The sequence below is a fragment of the Dryobates pubescens genome, chromosome 9 (assembly GCF_014839835.1).
Source record: "Dryobates pubescens isolate bDryPub1 chromosome 9, bDryPub1.pri, whole genome shotgun sequence".
In the NCBI taxonomy this organism is placed as follows: domain Eukaryota; kingdom Metazoa; phylum Chordata; class Aves; order Piciformes; family Picidae; genus Dryobates; species Dryobates pubescens.
This window is the reverse complement of record NC_071620.1, coordinates 36620915-36643458: the sequence shown is the minus strand read 5'-3', so window position 1 is coordinate 36643458 and position 22544 is coordinate 36620915. Positions and strand designations below refer to the sequence as shown.

General features: G+C 45.1%; 1 protein-coding gene across 1 annotated transcript in view; it reads right to left on the bottom strand.

Moving 5' to 3' along the window:
• Positions 1-15650, bottom strand: part of LOC104304233 (uncharacterized) — a 119731-nt gene extending 104081 nt beyond the window's left edge. The window contains exon 1 of the mRNA XM_054164026.1: positions 15611-15650. The gene's annotated coding sequence lies outside the window, so the exon portion shown is untranslated. The remainder of the gene's footprint in view (positions 1-15610) is intronic.
• Positions 15651-22544: the final 6894 nt, after the last annotated feature.

The following is a 22544-nucleotide window of genomic DNA, read 5'->3' as shown; positions in this document are numbered from 1 at the left end:
CAGTTTTGGGAGCAAGTCCTTCAAAGTAATTTCAAATTCTTTCTATCCTTTCTCCTTTTTTTTTTTTCTTTTACTTAAATATATTTTACTGAGAATACACTTTTATAAAGATCATTAAAACATTTCAAATTAAGCCCACATCCAATTATTTTGCTTGATAGGTTGTAATGTGCCTAGCCCTGTTCTATGTGCTTGAAAAGGCAGATAGGTAAATGATTTTTCTATTGATAAACCTCAGTAGGCAGCTAAGCATCACTCAGCTGCTCACTCACTGCCTCTCCAGTGGAATGGGGGAGAGAATTGAAAGGATTAAAGTGTAAAACTCATGGGCTGACATAAAAACAGTTTATTTCTCTTTTTAAGAGAAAAAAAAAACAACCAAGAAACTAAAAAACACCCAAGGAAAGAAGTCAATGTAAAAGGAAACAATAGCACAGAATGACATAGAATTGTCAGGGTTGGAAGGGACCTCAAAGATCATCCAGTTCCAACCTCCCTGACATGGGCAGGAACAGCTCACACTAGTTCAGGTTGCTCACAACCACATCCAACCTGGCCTTAAAAACCTCCAGGAATGAGGCTTCCACCACCTCCCTGGGCAACCTGTTCCAGTGTCTCACCACCCTCATGGAGAAGAACTTGCTCCTAACATCCAATCTGAATCTACCCACTTCTAGCTTTGTTCCATTCCCCCTAGACCTATCAGTACCTGACACCCTAAAAACGTCCCTCCCCAACTTTTTGTAGGCCCCCTTAAGATACTGGAAGGCCACAATAATGTCTCCTCGGAGCCTTCTCTTCACCCTTCTAGGGCTGTTTATTCTAGAGAAGACTGAGAAGGGATCTTATCTGTGTTTATCAATATCTAAAGAGCAAATGTCAAGAATATGGGACCAGTGGTGCCTAGGAACATGACAAGGGGCAACAGGAACTGGAACACAGGAACCTCCATCTCAACATGAGGAAGAACTTCTTCACTTTCTGCATTACAGAGCACTGGGCCAGGCTGCCCAGAGCGTTATAGTCTCCTTTTGCAGAGATATTCCAAATCTGCCTGGACACAATCCTGGATCACCTCATCTGTGCAAATGGGCTTTAGAAGGGAAGATTGTCTAGATGATCCCCAGAGGTCCTTTTCACTCTGTACCATTTCACAATTCTCTCTGCATTAAGCAAGAAATAAGCTAAGATACACTGAATGTTTATTCAAGGAACTACAACATGTAGGCATGATATTTTTTAGATGCATACCATGTCAGATATCAATACTGCTGTTAATAGATCAGCTGAGTTTTCTTTCAGTCAAAGAGACAGAAATCAAACCGTATGAGCAATCCCAGAAGGAATATCTCTAGTCATTCAAAACATATTTCTCTTCCCTCCGGCATGTGTTTCTGGATTAGTGTCATATATGTGTCAACATGACAAGCCATTTGTTTAGATATTCACATTACTGCTCCTTACATTGCTCAAGATTCCAACTGACATGGCCTAAACAATCAGTATACGAATACATATCAGTACATTCAACCCTCTTGAATGCATGCCTTGTGCAGGTACTTGTTAATGAGACACAATCATCAAGGACAAGTGGAGTAAAACTGAGGTTATAATGTCCATAACTGAGAAAGTGACACAAAATAGAGACTTAATAGTACTGTGGCATACTGCAACTTAGAAATAGCATTGGGTAAGGACATTTTGAGTAGAATAGAATAGACCAGACCAGATTGGAAAAGACCTTCAAGATCATTGCGTCCAACCTATCATCCAACACCATCTAATCAACTAAACCATGGCACCAAGTGCCTCATCAAGGCTCCTCCTAAACATCCCCCAATGATGGCGACTCCACCACCTCCCCAGGCAGCCCATTCCAATGGGCAATCACTCTCTCTATGAAGAATTTCTTCCTAACATCCAGCCTAAACCTCCCCTGGTACAGCTTAAGACTGTGTCCTCTTGTTCTGGTGCTGGTTGCCTGGGAGAAGAGACCAGCCCCTGCCTGGCTACAACCTCCCTTCAGGTAGTTGTAGACAGCAATAAGGTCTTCCCTGAGCCTCCTCTTCTCCAGGCTAAACAACCCCAGCTCCCTCAGCCTCTCCTCATAGGGCTTGTGCTCCAAACCCCTCCCCAGCTTTGTTGCCCTTCTCTGGACACATTCCAGCAAGTCAACATCTTTCCTAAACTGAGGGGCCCAGAACTGGACACAGTACTATGTTGAGGAGACAAAGAAGACACAGATGTTGAGAAGGCAAAGAATAGTCAGACATGACTTTAGCCAAATTCCTGCATTTCTAACCAATGGAGTGACTGTAAAAATGAGATATTCTCCACATGACTTCTGTTATCAACAGAGAGAACAGAAGAGTCAGGAGCAATCCCATGACATGTTCCTCTTGGTGATGAAGCAGCTTAATAAGTTTCTGCTCTCTGCCCTCTTCCTCTCTCCAGCCATTCATTCCTGTCCCTGGGCTGCAGCTTGCTGCAGTCTCATTGAGCTGTTATTACTGTCAATCTAAGCCAGGTTAAAAATACCTGTCCCCAAAACGCTTTCCTTTTTTATTATTTACCTTGAACCACTTCGCTGGTACTGCACACAGCCCTATCAGCACAACCAGGGCACAAGGAACTCCAGCAAGGGAAGAGGAGATCCTTCAGCGAGAGTTCCCATCAGAGAAAACATATCCTGCATCTAGATGTCATAAAAACATTAGAATTTACTACTCACCTCATAAATAAAATGTCTGAAAATATTGATCATAGAATAGTTTGGATTGGAGGGGACCTTTAAGGCTCATCTAGTCCCACGCCCTTGCAGTGAGCAGGGACATCTTCAGCTAGAACAGGTTGCTCAGAGCCCCATCCAGCATGACCAGGAATGATTCCAGGAATGTGATGCTTCTACCACCCCTACAGGCAACCTGAGCTGGTGTTTCACCAGCCTCATCATAGAACATTTCTTACTTATATGTGCTCCATCATCAAACCAAAGCAGAAAACTACTTTGACATGAGAAGTAGAACAGAATCCAGTAACACTTCCTTATTATGGTAAGTATTACTAATTAATAAAAAATAACTCACCAATGTAGCATGCACCAATGACTTCAGGGTATAGAACCCAGGAGAAGACACAGAATCACCAAGGCTGGAACAGACCTCAAAGATCATCAAGTCCACCCTGTCACCACAGACCTCATGACTAAACCATGGCACCAAGTGCCACGTCCAATGCCGTCTTGAACACCTCCAGGGAGGGTGACTCCACCACCTCCCTGGGCAGCACATTCCAATGGGCAATCACTTGTTCTGTGAAGAACATCTTCCAAACATCCAGCCTAAACCTCCACTGGTGCAGCTTGAGACTGTATCCTCTTGTTCTGGTGCTGGTTGCCTGGGAGAAGAGACCAACCCCCACCTGACTACAGCCTCCCTTCAGGTAGCTGTAGAGAGCAATAAGGTCTCCCCCGAGCCTCCTCTTCTCCAGGCTAAGCAACCCCAGCTCCCTCAGCCTCTCCTCATAGGGCTGTGCTCCAGACCCCTCCCCAGCTTTGTTGCCCTCCTCTGGGCACGTTCCAGCAAGTCAACATCTTTCCTAATCTGAGGTGCCCAGAACTGGACACAGTACTCAAGGGGTGGGCTAACCAGTGCTGAGTACAGGGGCAGAATGACCTCCCTGCTCCTGCTGGCCACACTATTCCTGATACAGGCCAGGATGCCACTGGCCCTCTTGGCTGCCTGGGCACACTGCTGGCTCATGTTCAGCCTACTGTCAACCAGTATCTCCAGGTCCCTTTCTGCCCGGCTGCTCTCCAGCCACTCTGACCCCAGCCTGTAGCACTGCATGGGGTTGTTGTGGCCAATGTGTAGAACCCAGCACTTAGATCTGCTAAATCTTATGCCTTTGGACTCTGCCCATCTGTCCAGCCTGTCAAGGTCCGTCTGCAGAGCACTCCTACCCTCTAACAGAACAACACCTGCCCTCTTCTCCTCTTAGAGGAGGAGGTAGAGGAAGAAGCTATTAGTAGCTCCCTGGTTTTGTCCAGGGAGATTTTTGTGTTGTTTATAGATTGTAAATACCTGTAAATATTAAATATTTTGTATATATCCATTGTATTTCATATTTCTAGGTTTTAGTTTTGCTTGTAAATATAGCTTCATTTGCTTCCATCCCACTGGCCATTTTGTTTTGAGGACTAATTCTCTCAAAGGAGTTGGGGGGTAATTTCAACTCACCACAGGAACCATCAGCCCAAGCCAGAAAACTACACCTCCATACCCCCTTGACCCAGCACCCTCTCAGCAGAACACCCAAAGAACTGAAAGCCAAAAGCAGCAAGAAGAAGCCTCCCATGTTGCAACCTGAACTTCAAGCCCCATAATACTGGCTCCAGCCAGTACTTTCTGAAGCTGGCATGACTGCAGCATGGTATGAATAGCAGCAGCAGGTTCAACTCAGACCATGACACATGTACTTTGCAAGTGCAAACTGTATTGCAAGTGGCTAGTTGTCTCTGAATGGGTGGATTCATCCTCTGTTTTTCATTTCACTCATGGAACACAATGCCATTTCTGAGCCCACAAGTTAAGTTTAAGCCTTTGGTTAATTATTTCTACCACTTCAAACAACCCTGAAGGTGCCCTCTAATGTGAGAAAGAAAGAGGTTTGACTTATTTTTCTAAGAGCCAGAAAGCATGCTTAAAATATGCCCAGTTTTGGAATTTTTGTTTTGCTTTCCTTTTTTTTGTGACCTCATTTTCATCTATGAATCAAGAATGGTAAATCTTGTCTTTCAAGAGGTTTTTGGAGATGCTTTGAGAGCACTGGAGAGCTGGATTAAGAAATACCTTCATCGGTTGGGTGAGTGAAGCTGATGAATCTTTCAGATGTTTCCTTGCAACAGGCTGCTGGGCTTTTGAGTTAATTAAGACCAAAGAAAGCAAAACAAAATATGACTGTTCACAGGAGTTTATGCTGCAAGGAGTTCTGTGTGGGCAAGCCACTCCTCAACCAAAATCCAGCAGGATTCCGTGAGATCCCAAAGGTGCTCTGCAGTGGTATGACTGCAGGACTGTGAGCTGAGACTACCTTGGAGTCTGCCCTCCAACTGCCTGGTCATATAGAATTTCTTCAACCACCTGCTTGCATCAGATGAACAGATTTTGAATGTTCAGCTGGTGTGAAGAAGAAGGAAGAATGGGCATCATAAAGCTTGCCTTTAACCTTCTCAGAGATGCCTAATGACAGGACAAGGGGCAAGGGGTGGAAGCTGAGGCATGGAAAACAGGAGGAAGAATTATTTCATTGTGAGGGTGATGGAACATTGGAACGGGCTGCCCAGGGAAGCTGTGAAGTATTCCTCTCTGGAGATATTGAAGACCTGCCTGGATGAGTTCCTGTGTGACCTGATATAGGTGATCCTGCTTTGGCAGGGGGGTTGGACTGGATGATCTTTCAAGGTCCCTTCTAGCCCCTGAGATTCTGTGATTTCATTAACTTTGAGGGCTTTTTCTCTTTCCTTTCCAGCGAACCATGCCAATGTATCTGAGATGGCAATAAGCATCATGTGAGCACCGTCCCTCAGTAGCATGCTGTGAACTTTCTAGCTCTTTATTCCTGCCCTAAATGCATTGTTTAATGCAAATAAACCAGACCTATGGTATTAGGCTAGAGTTTCTGAAGTCCATATATTTGGATGGAAGGAAAATATGCTGAGTCTTTAAGGTGGTGGTTTTATGACGCTGGCAATGATGCTGCACTCTATTGACTCCTCTTTTCCATCAGCCATTTACAACAACAGGACAAACAAACAACAGGACAGATCAGAACTAAGAGTCCTCTTGATCGTCCCATTTGCAAAAACAATAGGTATAATTTCTTTCAAGAGAGTTGTTTTGTCCTCTTATGAGAGCTAGAAGCTCTTTGTAGTCTTCAATAGGAGTTGAAAGGCAGATTCATCTTAACAAAAAGACGGATTCAGATGCACTACACCACATAACCCACAACAAAGCACATGCAGACATTCAGTGTCTAAAAGTATTGACTTGACTTTTTTCTCTTTCCTTCCCCCTCTCAAAGGTGAAAAATCAGTCATCACAGTGCCTGGGCACAGCTACTGGGGTTATGAGCTTCCTGTGCTGGGGGAAAGGCATTAGAAGTTAAATCTAGGAGGAGAAGGAGAGTTTTTTCAGCAAGATGAAACCCTTGCTTTAGTTTCAACCAAGAGTGAGCCTGTACAGTGTTCTTCAAAAAGAAATCTCAACCTGTATGCTGACATCTAAGTGCAAGCTGACCAGGAACACACAATCCCCCTTTTCCTGTAAACTTCCAAGGTAGTTGCATCAGCCTCAATGTGAAGTCTACACTTTGTACCCTATTGGTCAACTAAGAAACATCTTCCTTTGGCACACAGACAACAGAAACAGGCTGTTTCCATATCAGGGTGTTGAAGAATTACCTTCAGCTTGGACCAGGAATGTTCAGCCTTGATGCTGACAAGATGCCATGAAAGCAGCTTCCTTCACACCATCTGCAAATGTTGCTGCTGAATATATACCAAACACTTTTCAGCACTCATCCCAGGGGCACAGTTTGTATCTCAACATGCCCGAGTGAGGAAAATCTACTGCAAGTATCCTAAGCCAACTGCACTACAGGTGCAGAATGTTACTAAACACCAGTAGATGCTTTATAAAACACAAGGATACATGAAAGGGGCAGCAGAGGAAATTAAGGAATTGGGTGTGGGTGTGAAACAGGTGGCCATGATCATGGATACAGAAGGAGACCACATGAAAGCCACTCAGACAGGGCTTTCTATCAGCAGTAAATCTGACTGTCATTACAGGAAGCAGATGTAGACAACAGGAGGAAAGCAGTGAATGTCAGCAGGGATCTTCAGCCTCCAGAAGCTGTTACCTACATTTTTGGTGGAGCTACACCATCCTATGTTCACGGTGGGCTAGTCTCTGATGTGAGAGGGAACCTTCTGGCTGACTGAATTACTGTCCAAGGAGACACAGAGATGTGATGCTAACAGACATGGTTTAGCACCAGATTTTAAGTAGAGTTCAATAATCACAGAATCAATAAGGTTGGAAAAGACCTCAAAGATCATCAAGCCCAACCTGTCACCCAACACCTCATGACTACTAAACCATGGCACCAAGTGCCACATCCAATCCCCTCTTGAACACATCTAGGGATGGTGACTCCACCATCTCCTCGGGCAGCACATTCCAATGGCTAACAATTCTCTGTGAAGAACTTTCTCCTTACCTCAAGCCTAAACCTCCCCTGGCACAGCTTGAGACTGTGTCCTCTTGTTCTGCCACTGGTTGCCTGGGAGAAGAGACCAACCACCTCCTGACTACAACCTCCCTTCAGGTAGTTGTAGACAGCAATAAGGTCTCCCCTGAGCCTCCTCTTCTCCAGGCTAAGCAACCCCAGCTCCCTCAGCCTCTCCTTGTAGGGCTTGTGCTTGAGGCCTCTCCTCAGCCTCATTGCCCTTCTCTGGACACGTTCAAGAGTCTCAATGTCCTTCTTAAATTGAGGGGCCCAGAACTGGACACAGTACTCAAGGTGTGGCCTAACCAGTGGTGGTTGGATTTAGTGATCTTAACGGTCTGGTCCAACCAATACTGTTCTATGACTTTTCTTCTTAAATGCAGTTTCTTCCAATAATAGTTACCCTAGAAAAGAGGGTACTTCAAACCCCAAATGCTGCTCATAGTGATAGTTCCAGGTTCAACCCCACCAGACAATCCAGCACATCATGTTGAGCCAAGCATTTCTTTGCATTTGCAGATGTTGTGGAATCAGGCAGAAAGGGACCTGGGGCTACTGGGTGACAGTGGGATGAATATGAGCCAGCATTGTGCCCAGGTGGCCAAGAAGGCCAATGGCATCCTGGCCTGCATAAGGAATAGTGTGGCCAGCAGGAGCAGGGAAGACATTCTGCCCTTGTACTCAGCACTGGTTAGTACCTTGTGTACTGTGTCCAGTTCTGGGCAGTTTAAGAAGGACATTGAGACACTTGAAAGTATCCAGAGGGCATTGTGGCTGGTGAGATGTCTGGAGCACAAGCCCTATGAGGGGAGGCTGAGGGAGCTGGGGTTGTTTAGCCTGGAGAAGAGGAGGCTCAGGGGAGACCTTATGGCTCTCTACAACTACCTGAAGGGAGGTTGGAGCCAGAAGGTGGTTGGTCTCTTCTCCCAGGCAATCAGCACCAGAACAAGAGGACACAGTCTCAAGCTGCACTGGGGGAGGTTTAGGCAGGAGGTGAGGAGAAAGTTCTTCACAGAGAGCGTTGTTAGCCATTGGAATGTGCTGCCCAGGGAGGTGGTGGAGTCACCGTCCCTGGAGGTGTTCAGAAAAAGATTGGATGTGGCACTTGGAGCCATGGTTTAGTTGTCATGAGGTGTTAGGTATTAGGTAATAGGTTGGACCTGATGATCTCTGAGGTCTTTTCCAACCTGGTTGATTGTGTGACTCTTTAAATGCTTTGCTCATGGTAGTTCCTGTTCCCACATAGGAGTATCTTGATAGCTCAGACACAAACAACTCCCCGTGCTGCGTGCTCACACAGTTATAGTCAAATATTTTGATGTATAGAAGTGAAATAAAACAAGTAAAAATGACTGACATAGCTCTTCCTCTTTTCCTTTGTATTGCTGCCATTAATACTGTAAGTCACTGCTTAAGTACCTACCAAACAACTCAGACTCATCTGGGAACTAGTCAGACTTGTGCTCCTGGCTTTCCAGTAAAAACTGTCCCAGGTTACAAGGCTGAAACGTTTTCAGCTCCTCCTGCCACCTCTTGTCCATCATTATCCCAGATTCATGCCTGTGCCTCCTTTGTTCTGCACCAGCCTCTGCTGACAGTTCTGCACACAAGCATTTTGCTGCACCACATGTTGAGAAACACATGCCAGCAACCATCCTGCTCCTCTAAATTACCATAGAGGAGTCACATCACGCCGTTTTCTCTGGATCATTTGTGCAATGTCAGGTAAGGCAGGATGTGACTCAGCCCTGACTGGGTTCACAAGTGGAACTCTGAAGTCTGGTTTCAGTTCACATCAAAATTCTTGGGACTGGTGGTCAAAGGAAAATTAACCAGGAGAAATTTAGTGACAGCTGCTCTAAACCTTGGTCCTCTACCATGCCTCCATGGCATCTGTTCCTCAGAAGACATTAAACCTTCCCCCCACTTCCCCCTCCCCCCAGTCCTCTAAGGGTGAAAGAAGGACAGGGAAAATTATTTTCTATTTCTATTCATAGAATGGTTTAGGTTGGAAGGGACCTTAAAGACCCTAGTTCCAATTCCCCTGTCATGGGCAAGGACACCTTCCACTAGAGCATTTGTTGCAGTGTCTCACCACCCTCACTGTAAAGAATTAGTTTCTAATATTTTGTCTAAATCTACCCTCTTCAAACTTAAAGCCATTCCCTCTCATCTTGTCACTACCAGCCCTTGTAAAAAGACCTTCCCAGCTTCTTTGTAGGCCACTTTCAGGTACTGGAAGGTCACTGTAAGGTTTCCCTGGAGCCTTCTTTCCTCCAGGCTGCCCAGCACCTACTCTTGCAGCCTGTCCCCAGAGGGGAGGTTCTCTGGCCATCTGATCATCTTCATGACCCTTTTCTGGACCTACTCCAGCAGGCCCATGTCCCTCTTATGCTAGGATCACCAGAACCTGATGTGGCACTCCTTGAGACTGCTCTCAAGCCACTCCTTGCCCAACCTATATTTGTGCTGGGATTGCCCCCTTTCGTTCCTCAGCTCTGCAGGAGAAATCTCCTTCCTCCAGCTCCAGGGTGTTGAGCATAAGGAAGCACTTGATCTGTCAGCAGTAACTAGAGCAACTCTTCCCAGCCAGGAGATCACATCTCCTCTTTCCCTTCTGGTGAGGTTGGCTTACAAACCACCTTTTTCCCGAGAATCCTACCTTACCTTCCAACTTTGCTTTGATTCAAATTCTCATTATACTTTGCCTAAGGAAACTGCAGATCTCCTGAACTCTGAAAGATGGCTTGAGGCATTACACTTTAAAAAATAAGCTCCAAGAAACCACAGAGAACTTTGCTTAGAGTTCCTAATCTCAGAGACAGGCACAATGCACACACTCAAGTCCTGCACAAGGCACTGGAAGATTACATCTATAATACATCTAAAAGTTTTATATAAAACTGCAAGATCACAGAATCACAGAACAATAGGGGTTGAAAGGGATCTCTGGAGATCACCTAATCCTATCCCCCTCCTAAAGCAGGTTCACCCAGACCAGGTTGCTCAGGGTTATGTCCAGATGGTTTTGGTATCTCTCCAGCAAAAGAGATTCCACATCCTCTCTGGGCAGTCTGTGCTAGTGCTCTGTCCTCAGAAGAAAGTTATTCCTCATGTTTGAGTGGAACTTTCTGTGCTTCAGTTTGAGCCCATTGCCCCTTGTTCTGTCACTGGGCACCACCAAAAAGAGTCTGACTCCATATTCCTGACCCCTTTCACTCTTTAGGCATCAATAAGCACCGATAAGCTCTCCAGGATATCTTTAGATACCATATTCACATACCTTTAGACTGGAAAGACACTTTTTCCTAGGAGTTGAATAAATTTGCAGCCTCTTCACACAATGTGGTGAAGGCAACTGGAATTTATAGCTCTAAGTTTTAGAGAAACTGATTCTAGCATGACCTGCATGTGGATGGAATGCCAGGTACCACCACACTTTAATCCTCTGCTATTCATAAAGAGCATATGCCTTTATCAGTTCCACTAATCCCAACTAATCTTTGAATGGAACACTTGGCAATAAGAGGCAATATTTTTATCCAAAGTAAGCAAGATAATCCATTTCTCTTCTATATGTTGCTTTAGCTCAGTGGGTCCCTCCCAGTAGTGTTCCTTTGACTGACATGACTCACAAGTAGCTTTGCAAGCACAGTTCTCCCACATAGACCTACGTGCACAGGAAGACCCCCTAGTAGATACAGCACATCTGCAGAGAGTACAGAGTGGTCAAAGAGGAGCAAAACATGTGAAAGAGAGAAGATAATAATCTTTTAGGTCAGTTCCCACAACTTTGGCAGGTAAAAGTGTCTGATATGAGCACTTCAGTCAGGCACAGATAGATGACACATTTGTGTGTGGGCAGAGGATGAAATTGGGTGTGGACTGCGTGCCTCTGCAATGGGTACAATGATAGGTCTAACTCAGCACCAGCAGCACTGAGTCATCTGTTCAGAGCTTAGAGTTCCTCATCATTCCCTTTATGACATGGAAAAATCCTGGTTGGATTGCCTGTAAATTTTCCTTGCTGACTGGGACTTGATCTAAAAACAAGGTCAAGAACCCAGCAGGATTTCTATACCCTCAGAAACCCTCCCCAAAAGTTACTGTATACCCCCCATGCCAACCCTAAGCACTCAGAACAGTTATTTTGCCTTAATCTTCCTCTTACAGAATGAATGCAGGTGAGAATAAATCAGCCTTGTAAGTACCTTAAAGGTCACTTGAACGATAGAACTTGGAGGCGATTAGGAAAACCCAAACACCTAACTTAGAGTATGGAAGTGCATAAAGTGGTATCCAACTTCAGACAATGATCACAACGATCAGCAAAGGTACTTACAGTGAGTAAACAGCTCTATAGAATACATAGAATACATAGAATAAACCAGGTTGGAAGAGACCTTCAAGATCATCACGTCCAACCTGAAATCATGCCCAGCATCAGTTTCACATTGCCTTTTGTCTACCTCAACTTCAACTGGGAAATTATCTACATGCCAACACACACAGTGGCATGATTCCAGATGGGTACTCCCTTACCCTCAAAACTAAAACATGATTGTGGCCAATCTTTACAGCCTGAGCCGAAGAATACCTCGGGAAAGGTTCTGAAGACAATATCACAGGGTAAACTGCTTGACTTCTTGCACAACCTGGAAAACTATGGCGTAAAAACATGTACCTGTCATTGCATAGTTACCAGATGCAGGTCTTGACCACTTCACATAGGCAGTGAAGTGTGGAGCACCATGGGAAAGGAATTACACCCAGCAGCAGAATTATATTGCCCATGCCACTAATAAACAAGAGTGGGGACACCAAATTTCCTAGATAACGGTGGTATCCGACCCTTCTCTTGACATCTGGCTTTGTAATAGAATCATAAAGGTTGTAAAAGACCTCCAATACCGTTGAGTCCAACAATTAACCTAACACTGCCACCTCTACCATTGATACATAAGCCTAGGTGACAAATCGACACATTTTCTGAACACTTTCAGGGATTCTGCCTCTTCCCTGGACAACCTGTTCCAGGGCTTAACCATTCTTTCAGTGAAGAATAGTAATCTCATTTGGCAATCAGCTTCTCAGAGAATGTTTTTTCTGTTGATGAAAGCATCAAGAAAGTGTGAAAGCCAGCAGGAGCAGGGAAGTCATTCTGCCCCTGTACTCAGCACTGGTTAGGCCACACCTTGAGTACTGTGTCCAGTTCTGGGCACCTCAGCTTAGGAAAGATGAGTTGCTGGAACATATCCAGAGAAGGGCAACAAAGCTGGGGAGGGGTTTGGAGCACAAGCCCTATGAGGAGAGGCTGAGGGAGCTGGGGTTGCTTAGCCTGGAGAAGAGGAGGCTCAGAGGAGACCTAATTGCTGTCTACAACTACCTGAAGGGAGGTTGTAGTCAAGTAGAAGTTGGTCTCTTCTCCCAGGCAACCAGCACCAGAACAAGAGGACACAGCCTCAAGCTGCACCAGGGGAGGTTTAGGCTGGATGTTAGGAAGAAGTTCTTCACAGAAAAAGAGATTGGCCTTTGGAATGGGCTGCCCAGGGAGGTGGTGGAGTCACCCTCACTGGAGGTGTTTAGGAAGAGACTTGATGGGGTGCTTGGTGCCATAGTTTAGTTGATTAGATAGTGTTGGATGATAGGTTGGACTGGATGATCTCAAAGGTCTTTTCCAACCTGGTTAATTCCATTCTATTCTATAAAGACACTGAATAACTTAGGGCTACACATCAAGAAGATAAGCATTTGGTTGTCTTTTACTTTAATAGACAGGTGACATCTGCAGAATCACAGAATCATTTTGGTTGGAAAATACTTCTAAGGCCATCAAATCCATCCATTACATAACTGGACTAAGTCTGGTACTAAACCATGCCACTTAGTACCACATCCATGCATCTTTTAAATGCCTTCAGGGATGGCGATTCAGCCACCTCCCTGGGGAGCCTCTTCCAGTCTTTGACAACCTTTGCAGTCAAAATGTTTGTTCTACTATCCAGTCTAAACCTCCCCTTGTACAACGTTGGGTTACTTCCATTCAACAAAGTGGAGGGGGATAAGTCAGAAGTGAAGATATAATTTCAGGTAGAAAGTATAGTTGAAAGCCATTTGCCAAAGGATGTCATGAAAGCAAACTGGTTAACAGGATTACAAAAAGGGTAGGATAATGGCATGGCTAGAAATGCTAATTAGTTAATGTGTTACATTAACTAATTATTTTTTTAATTATTAAACACTGAAACAAAGCTTCTGTTACAGCCCAGAGAGAATGGGGATTATCTCCTTCCTGCAAATGCAGGATTGCTTTTTCTTTCCTCTAAAACAGCTGAAGAGCAGCACCAGAGGAGAGAGGGAACTGAACTGGATGAACTCAATGTAATGCAATCACAGTTTCTATTCTCCTTAAAAAGCATGATCAAATGATTAAGGAAGACAATGTGCCATAGGTGAGACATGAGCTGATCCCAGAGAGTGAGTCAAACTTGAAAGTTCACCAACACAGATTTTCATATTGATACCAAAGATCAATTTGGTCAGAAGGTTCCTGAAACAGAAGTCAAAGCAAATGACTAAAATCTGGGTAGACAAGATCCTGCAGCAGTCATCAGATAAAATCAGTTAAAAATGCAGTTTGTTATGGAAGTCAGCCAGCTAGCTGCATGTCCCAACAATGGTACCCCCAAAAATGCAAACCGCAGCAGCATGCAAACAGACACTCCAGGTCTTCACATACACCCTGGTTGCCTCTTACTAGCGTCATCCAAACACCTATTATCAGGGCTTGCAGAGGTCTGACAAAAGCAGCCCAAGCAACGTTATCTCAGGGTTTCCTTGTGCCCCCCAGGCACTCTCTGTGCCCTCTGCTGTCTTTACACAGCAGCTGGACCACAAGCTCACTGCAAAGGGAGCTGCCTTTCACTCTGTCTTTGCAGAAAACGCGTGAGTGATGACAGCAAGTAGGGCTAATAGATACAAACGGTATTACGCACACACAAACATCCCTGCACAAAATTCAGCCATAGGCTAAATACCAACATTTTACTTGTCACTTAGTTATTTATAAAATCAAAGAGACCCAGAAATAGCAAAAAACCTCTTATCCTTGCCAAAACCCTCTCCCAGAGTGGACAGCCACAGGGGGTGAGATCTGAGCTCTGCTCCAAACAGCGGTGGTAACTCCCCGGTGGGGAATTCCCAAAATGGGAAAGATATCCCAGAGCTGACACAAAGCCAATAGATTTGGCTCCCATGCCAGACTTCCTCCAGCTGTCAAGGCAAGAAGTGTATCATGGTTAAAAAAACCTGCTGTGCTCTGGCTACTCCCTGCTGGAGCTGTGGCAAACTGGGCAGGGACAAGAAGAGCTCGAGGGCTCTGCTGAGCATCCCTGGCCTGAGATCAGAAACACACAATGAGCCCCATCTCCTCTGGTGGCATCCAGCAAGGCATCAGAGGCAAGGCTTTTATCAGTCTCTGTAAGCTTTCTACCATCCTTTCTGCAGTAATGCTCAGATGGCATTACCCATCAATAATTCATCTGTTGCTTTGTCAGGCGGACAGCTCCTTGCCATAGCTCTCTTGCCCCCAGAGCCATACTCATGAAGTTATCACCTGCTGTCAAGATATGAGACGTATCCTTTTGGGGGTAGTGCCTTGCTGGGGATTTTAAGCATGCAAACTGAAGCTCTAAACAGCTCCATGCTTTGCTGAGGTTACATCTGCAAGAGATGGGGTAAGGTATCAGGAGGGGCAGTTTTCTCTTCTGATATGAGAGTGGACAGAGAGATCACTTGTAAGATGTTCCGGACCAGTATAAACTCAGGTTTTAAAAGTCCCATGTAGTTAAACAATGACTCATGGCTGATCCCTATCTTGCCTGTCAACACTCCCCCTTGCCTTACATTGGCTTCATTGCTAAAGCACAACAGATCAGGAAAAGAGGCAGGAGTGAGCAACTTTACATCACATCTTGCTCAGCTTCTGTGCAAAACAAATCAAATATTGAGGTAGCATTTTATGGTTTCTTAAAATAAAATGTAAACAGAACTCAGATCTCATTTTACACCTCCTGAAAAGAAAAATTAACTACAGGAGCACAAGCAGCAGGCTAGCAAGGTCTTTTTAAAAGGCTGTGGGGTGGTTCTGAATCCAAGTCTAAACAGTTCATGTAAACATGCATGTATGTAGGTACATTTATATGCACGTATCTACATATATATAAATATATAGTTGAGCAACTCTCCACTGTGGCATCCTTTCAAAAAGAGCATCATTTAGAAATCCCTCATGAGAGTTGAGCGACAGACCCAGCCTTACCTTCCTAATTTCCAGCTTCTCTTCACCTTTTGAAACTGAATCCTCTTTGCTGTCTCTATGGTGACAGTGACGTCCAAGTCCCCCTGATGAGATGGCTCCTGGCATGCGTGTCAGGTGCCAGAGCAAATCTGCCAGTACCAGAAACCTCTCTAGTTCCCAGCTCCTCTGTGAGACACGATGCTCTTGTCCAGAACTGGGTCTGACAAGCAACCCAGTAAAGAACACAGCATTAAACCGCTTAAAAGAGGGGGAAAGGAGATCTAAATACGGGGTCTAAAAAGTTCTTTATTTTCTCTTCGATAATAATTACTGCTGCTTGGGAAATCAATGAGATAGCACTGCTATCAAAGAGTGTATCTGGATATCCTACACAGAATGAAGTCATTACAGGTAATTTCTCCTAGAGGCTTTCACAGTGTGAAGATATTTGTGTCTGGAAGTAGATATAGATGATAAACAGCATGACGAAACCTTCCTGCAATGTCCATCCACCCGGCACAGGGAATCAGCAGTGTCAGAAGGAATTTTCTTGGCTCTTGGCTAGTGGGGAGAGGAACAAGAGAGGAGATTTTTATCAAGTGCTAAGTGAGGAACAAGCAGGTGGGACCTGCAAAGGTGTGCCTTTCAGGTAGCCACAAGAGGTGGCTCCAACAACCTTCTCTCCTTAGGAAAGACACAGTGAGTCACTCCATTTACAAAATGCCAGCTATTATATATATACTCCTAGTTATATTTTACAATGTACACACCTAGATGTCATAGGATGCCAAAACACACCTCCACTGTAACATGCCTTCTAGCAGCTTATAGGCACAGTGAAGGATGTTCAGTTCCCCCTAGCATTTTCCCTTGGGAAGGGTGGGATGTGCCAGGCAAACAGCTTTGACTGTCTGCCACGGTCCACTGCCAGCACCTGCTAATACACTACACCCTGTACATGCTCTAGATGGTCTTTACATTTCACAGAATCACAGAATGGTGGGGACTGGAAGGGACCTCTGGGGACCTTGTGGCTGGAGAGCAGCCAGGCAGAAAGGGATCCGGGGGTACTTGTTGACAGTAAGCTGAACATGAGCCTGCAGTGTGCCCAGGTGGCCAAGAGGGCCAATGGGTCCTTGTTGCCCTTCTCTGGACATGTTCAAAAGTCTCAGTGTCCTTCTTAAATTGAGGGGCCCAATGCAATGCCTCACTCCACATAGCTGTTAAGCACACAGACCACATTTTCATCCAAAGAAATGGAGTTTCCTCCTTTTTTCCCCCTCACAGAAGCAGCAGCCTTAGGTGAACTGCAGAAGCCTTTGAACAGCCTTTAGACACACACACATACACAGGATTGCAGAGATGACTGCAAGTCACTTTCCATCAAAGACCTACAAGGCTATAAAACACAGCAATTACTGCACACAGGGAAGAGAGCAAAAGCATCCAGTAATGCCCCAGTAATGCAGCATGGAGAAGCAGACCAGTGAAGGGGATGCTGGCAAGCCCATCAACCAAGAAGCATTGTAAAGACACAGGAAACTGAGGTATGACTTGAAGCATTCCTTCTCCTGTCTCCACATGATGTCTACAGCAGAATGTGACTACAGACTGAGAGAGTTTGGGCTATTCAGTCTGGAGAAGAGCAGGCTCCAAGGAGACCTTGTTGTGGCCTTCCAGTACCTTCAGGGGGCCTACAAGAAAGCTGGGGAGGGACTTTTTTGGGTGTCAGGTGGAGATAGGACTAGGGGGAACAGAACAAAAGTAGAAATGGGTAGATTCAGATTGGATGTTAGAAAGAAGTTTTTCAGCCTGAGGGTGGTGAGACACTGGAACAGGCTGCCCAGGGAGGTGGCAGAAACCCCATCCCTGGAGGTTTTTAAGGCCAGGCTGGATGTGGCTCTGAGCAACCTGATCCCATGGAAGGGGGCTTGGAACTGGATGATCCTTGAGGTCCCTTCCAACCCTGACAATTCCATGATTCTAGAGGGCACAGCAGCATCAAGGTGACAACGCACTCAGTAACTCCAGAGTAAGAACTGGTTACACTGAAAGGTCAGAGTATTACAGAGCTCTGCAGAACAAAGCTCAGTCTCCAAGGTCTAACCTGTAGCTCACATGAAATGTTAACAGGAAAAGCACTTTAAAGCAGGCTTTAAAGTAACTAACATGAAAGATAAAGAGATTTTTTCCTCAGAGCATGCAAAAACCAACTTTGGTTACAAGTATTTTGGATCTGAAAACAAGGGATACTTGCAAATGCACACCACAAAAAGAAAATAAATTTTTTTCAATCACAGGATTTTATATCTAGCCTTATTGAAGCTATGAAGTGGTCAAAGGGACTTTTTTTCTTTCCAGCCTGCACCATAGAATCATAGAATCAATAAGGCTAGAAAAGACCTCAAAGATCATCATTTGGGTTTTGTTACCCAAAACTTCATGACTACTAAACCATGGCACCAAGTACCATGTCCAATCCCCTCTTGAACACCTCCAGGGCAGTGACTCCACCTCCTCCCTGGGCAGCACATTCCAATGGGACCCTCTCTGTGAAGAACTTTCTCCTCACCTCAAGTCTAAACCTCCCCTGGTGCAGCTTGAGACTGTGTCCTCTTGTTCTGGTGCTGGTTGCCTGGGAGAAGAGACCAGCCCCTGCCTGGCTACAACTTCCCTTCAGGTAGTTGTAGAGAGCAATAAGGTCTCCCCTGAGCCTCCTCTTCTCCAGGCTAAGCAACCCCAGCTTCCCTCAGCCTCTCCTCATAGGGCTTGTGCTCGAGGCCTCTCACCAGCCTCATTGACCATGCACTATCCCATGAATTCCTGAAGAAATGCATTTACTCCCCAAGCACATATACTCTTTTCTCAATCTAGAGCCATTTATTATATTTCACAGGTATTTAACATTATGCTTGCTAGACTTCAGACATCCTAAGAAAATACATCTCTTGACACCAACAATGCAGATGGCTAAGATCACACATTTCATATCACAACCAATTACACCTTCAGGACTGAATCTTTTAATTCCATGGGCAGAGCTGTTGTGACAAAAAGAGTGACTTTTAAGATTTTCACACTTGGGGGGGGGGGAATAACTAAATAAAAAAATAAAAGCCACCAACCTCCTCTCCCCTCCATATCCCCTTCCAAAAGCAAAGCAGTAGTGAGGAGGTAGGAAACCCTGCTGCTGCTTAACCGAATCAGGATGAGCATTTCACAGAACAAATTCTCTGGCTTTTTGCTGGTTTAATGCTTTTCCACTCCTAATGGCAACTGTTTAGCACATTTCTAATTGGAAAAGCACAATAATAATTAAAATAGGGGGTGTTTAAATATAAAAAGGCCGTGATTACGTCTTTTGCTTTGTATGACAACAACTCTGATTTCTACCAAAACACATGACCAGCCCTCGGGTGGTCTATTCACAGCAAACAATGTGTTGTCCTGGGCACACAAGGAGGAAGACAAGCTGTTGTTCAGCTGAGCCTCAGACTTCACTTACTCATGGAAACTACCAGTAATAACTCATAGAGGTCTCGCCATTATTTCTCCTTTCAGCAACTCTACATGATCATATGCTGCCATTATCAGCTGCTTCTCTCTCACGCACTCAGTTGTGTTCACCTCTGTGATACTGCCATCCTCTTTGTATCGGGGTTAAAAACCTAGAAGGAGGAAATTGTTTGCTCTACTCTGCTCTGGTGAGACCCCCACCTGGAGTACTACATCCACTTCTGGAGCCCCTGTTACAAGAAGGGTCTGGATGTGCTGGACCATGTCCAGAGAAGGGCTCCTCTGCTATGAGGAAAGATTGAGAGAGTTGGGGCTGTTCAGTCTGGAGAAGAGAAGGCTCCAAGGAGACCTTATTGGGGCCTTACAGCATCTGAAGGGGGCCTACAAGAAAGCTGGGGAGGGACTTTTTAGGGTGTTAGGTAATGATAGGACTAGGGGGAATGGAACAAAACTGGAAACAGGTAGATTCAGATTGGATGTCAGAAAGAACCCAACCCAAAAAATTGTATGATTCTAAGAAATTCTTCACCTTGTGGGTGGTGAGACACTGGAACAGGTTGCCCAGGGAGGTGGTAGAAGCCTCATCCCTGGGGGTTTTCAAGGCCAGGCTGGATGGAGTTTTGACCAAGCTGATCTAGTGTGAGGTGTCCCTGCCCATAGCAGGGGGGTTGGAACTAGATGATCCTTGAGGTCCCTTCTAACCCTAACAATTCTATTCTACATCAGAAAGAGCCAAAATCCATTGCTACATTCTCTAGGAGATTTCTTTCCTGAAGTCTACTTCTTGTTCTTAAGCCACAGATAGCTTGGTTACTCTGCTGCTTAGACCCTGAACTCAGATAAGTCAACCTATCTGGCCAACCTCTTTCTTAAGGTCAGGTTAATAAAAAACAAAAGCCATCTCTATGATCACAAAATTAATATTTGATCACTTCTGGATAGCTTTGATATCAGACAACATTTTGAAGGCAATGATTTTCACTATTCTCTGAGAGTCAGAAATCTTTGGAAGTGCCTATCCAAAGATGCTCAGAGCAGCCTGACAGAAAGTCACCTCTAAGCAGCTACCCCCAAAACCAGTGTTTCCATAGGATGAAAGACATTGGCTGCTGTGATTAACTGTTTGAAGAAGTCCTGTTCATTTGTTCTGGATTGGTTATGCCAAGCACACAGGAATCTGGCCAAAAGGACAAACAGGCTTTTTAGTGAGCAGTCCATTGCCACAGAGCTTAAGAGGCAAGAGAGGTGGAGTGAGTGTGTGCAGAAATGAGTTGGCAAGCCAGGTGAACAGCTGTCAAATCAGGCCATCACAACCTCTTTGGTCTGCTTCCCTGGAGCCTTCACCAGCTCCTGGGGCCACTCTAAAACTGTTCCCACACGCTCCAGCTGCCCCTCATCCTTAAACTTACAAACCTTATTCTGCAGCTGTTGTATCACATACCTGGATGGAACAATTTTATGTAATATCTCCCTCAAGCAGAAGATGAGATAGCTGTGTCCATCCCATCCAACAGCCGTGTTTGAGTCTGCAGAGCCAGGACACCCACATCAGCTTGCGTTAACCCTACCTGCAGCAGTGCAAGTCTGCTTTGAAGTGCTTTTTCAAGCAACATCTCTGTCTTCTTGCCTAAAAAATAAGTTTGCTCACTATGTAGAGAAGCCAAAGTGAAAACCATCATGTAACCAATTCAGAGACATTGGGATTCAAGTCTTAGCTCACATTCTGAGTCAGTATGACAGCATGGATAAGCCACAGCTTCCAGCATCGTATTCACTGTAGCTGTTCACCAGCGGTTTGATACCTGCCAAGTACACAGCACTGGTTAGGCCACACCTTGAGTACTGTGTCCAGTTCTGAGCCCCTCAATTTAAGAAGGACATTGAGACTCTTGAACGTGTCCAGAGAAGGGCAATGAGGCTGGTGAGAGGCCTCGAGCACAAGCCCTATGAGGAGAGGTTGAGGGAGATGGGATTGTTTAGCTTGGAGAAGAGAAGGCTCAGGGGAGACCTTATTGCTGTCTACAACTACCTGAGGGGAGGTTGTAGCCAGGAGGGGGTTGGTCTCTTCTCCCAGGCAATCAGCACCAGAACAAGAGGACACAGTCTCAAGCTGCACTGGGGGAGGTTTAGGCAGGAGGTGAGGAGAAAGTTCTTCACAGAGAGCGTTGTTAGCCATTGGAATGTGCTGCCCAGGGAGCTGTTGGGGTCACCGTCCCTGGAGATGTTCAAGAGGGGATTGGAAGTGGCACTTGGTGCCATGGTTTAGTAGTCCTGAGGTCTTGGGTGACAGGCTGGGCTTGATGATCTTTGAGGTCTTTTCCAACCTTATTGATTCTATGATTCTAAGTGTGCCTGTATTTTACAGAATGAACTCAGAAGCAGCCAGACAGTTATGCCTGCCCATAAGGGCTTCCATATAACACGCTTTCCCATTTACATTTTCCCACTCCACTAACGTTAGTCAAGAAACTTTTTATTTTCGGCTGTGCTTTCAGAAGGCTAACAAGGGGCTGGTGAATACATCAAAGTCATGTTACTCATTTACACAAATGTTTCTGATTACTTTTCCTCTAACCACTCAGACAACAATTTATTATAAAGCTAGCAGAAAGACATGAGTAGTTTTCAGGACCACGTCTCGTAACCCTTGGTGCTGATCTATTCCCAATTTTCAGAACATCTATGAGGATGGTGGAACACTGGATCAGGTTGCCCAGGGAGGTGTTTGGGAATCCATCCCTGGAGATATTCAAGGTGAGGCGACCTGATCTGGTTGAGAATGCCCCTCCTTAATGCAGAGAGGGTTGGACCAGATGACCTTTAGAGGTCCCTTTCAACCCAAACCATTCAATGATTCTATGATAAGACATGAAGCAAAGCATAGGTACAAGCACTCTGCAAACCTTGAGTCTACCAGAAAACCATCTTCCAGCTGAGAGGGAATCATCTCCAGAAAATACAATCAGCATGACAAACAGTGGGAAGCACCGACATTCTACACACGTGGAAAATGCGTTCCCTTTAGGGTCTCACACAAACTGCACCTTTGGTTGTCTTCTGAATGAAGTCTCCAGGTGGTTAAAGTGGTGATATTACATTATTGATGGTGATTGAAGTGCATCTAAGTAGCGCTTAGCAAGAGAATTCACACAAAGCCACTTGATGGAAAAAACACAGGGTGGGGGAGGAGGTTGTTTACAAAACAAGTTGCAGTAATAAAGCTGCTAGGCTGAGCCAAGAGACCTCTTAGTAAATCATTTATTCCACAGTTTGACAATATTTACAAAGGTTCTTACATGAATTATTTACTCAAGCTTTTATAACTTGTAACGTACTGTACACAAACCAGCAAAAACACATTAGAGCTACAGACCTGGGAACAGACAGTTATGCAATGACAGATGGTGGAAAGGGCTCTGACAAAAGGAAGTTTACAGCT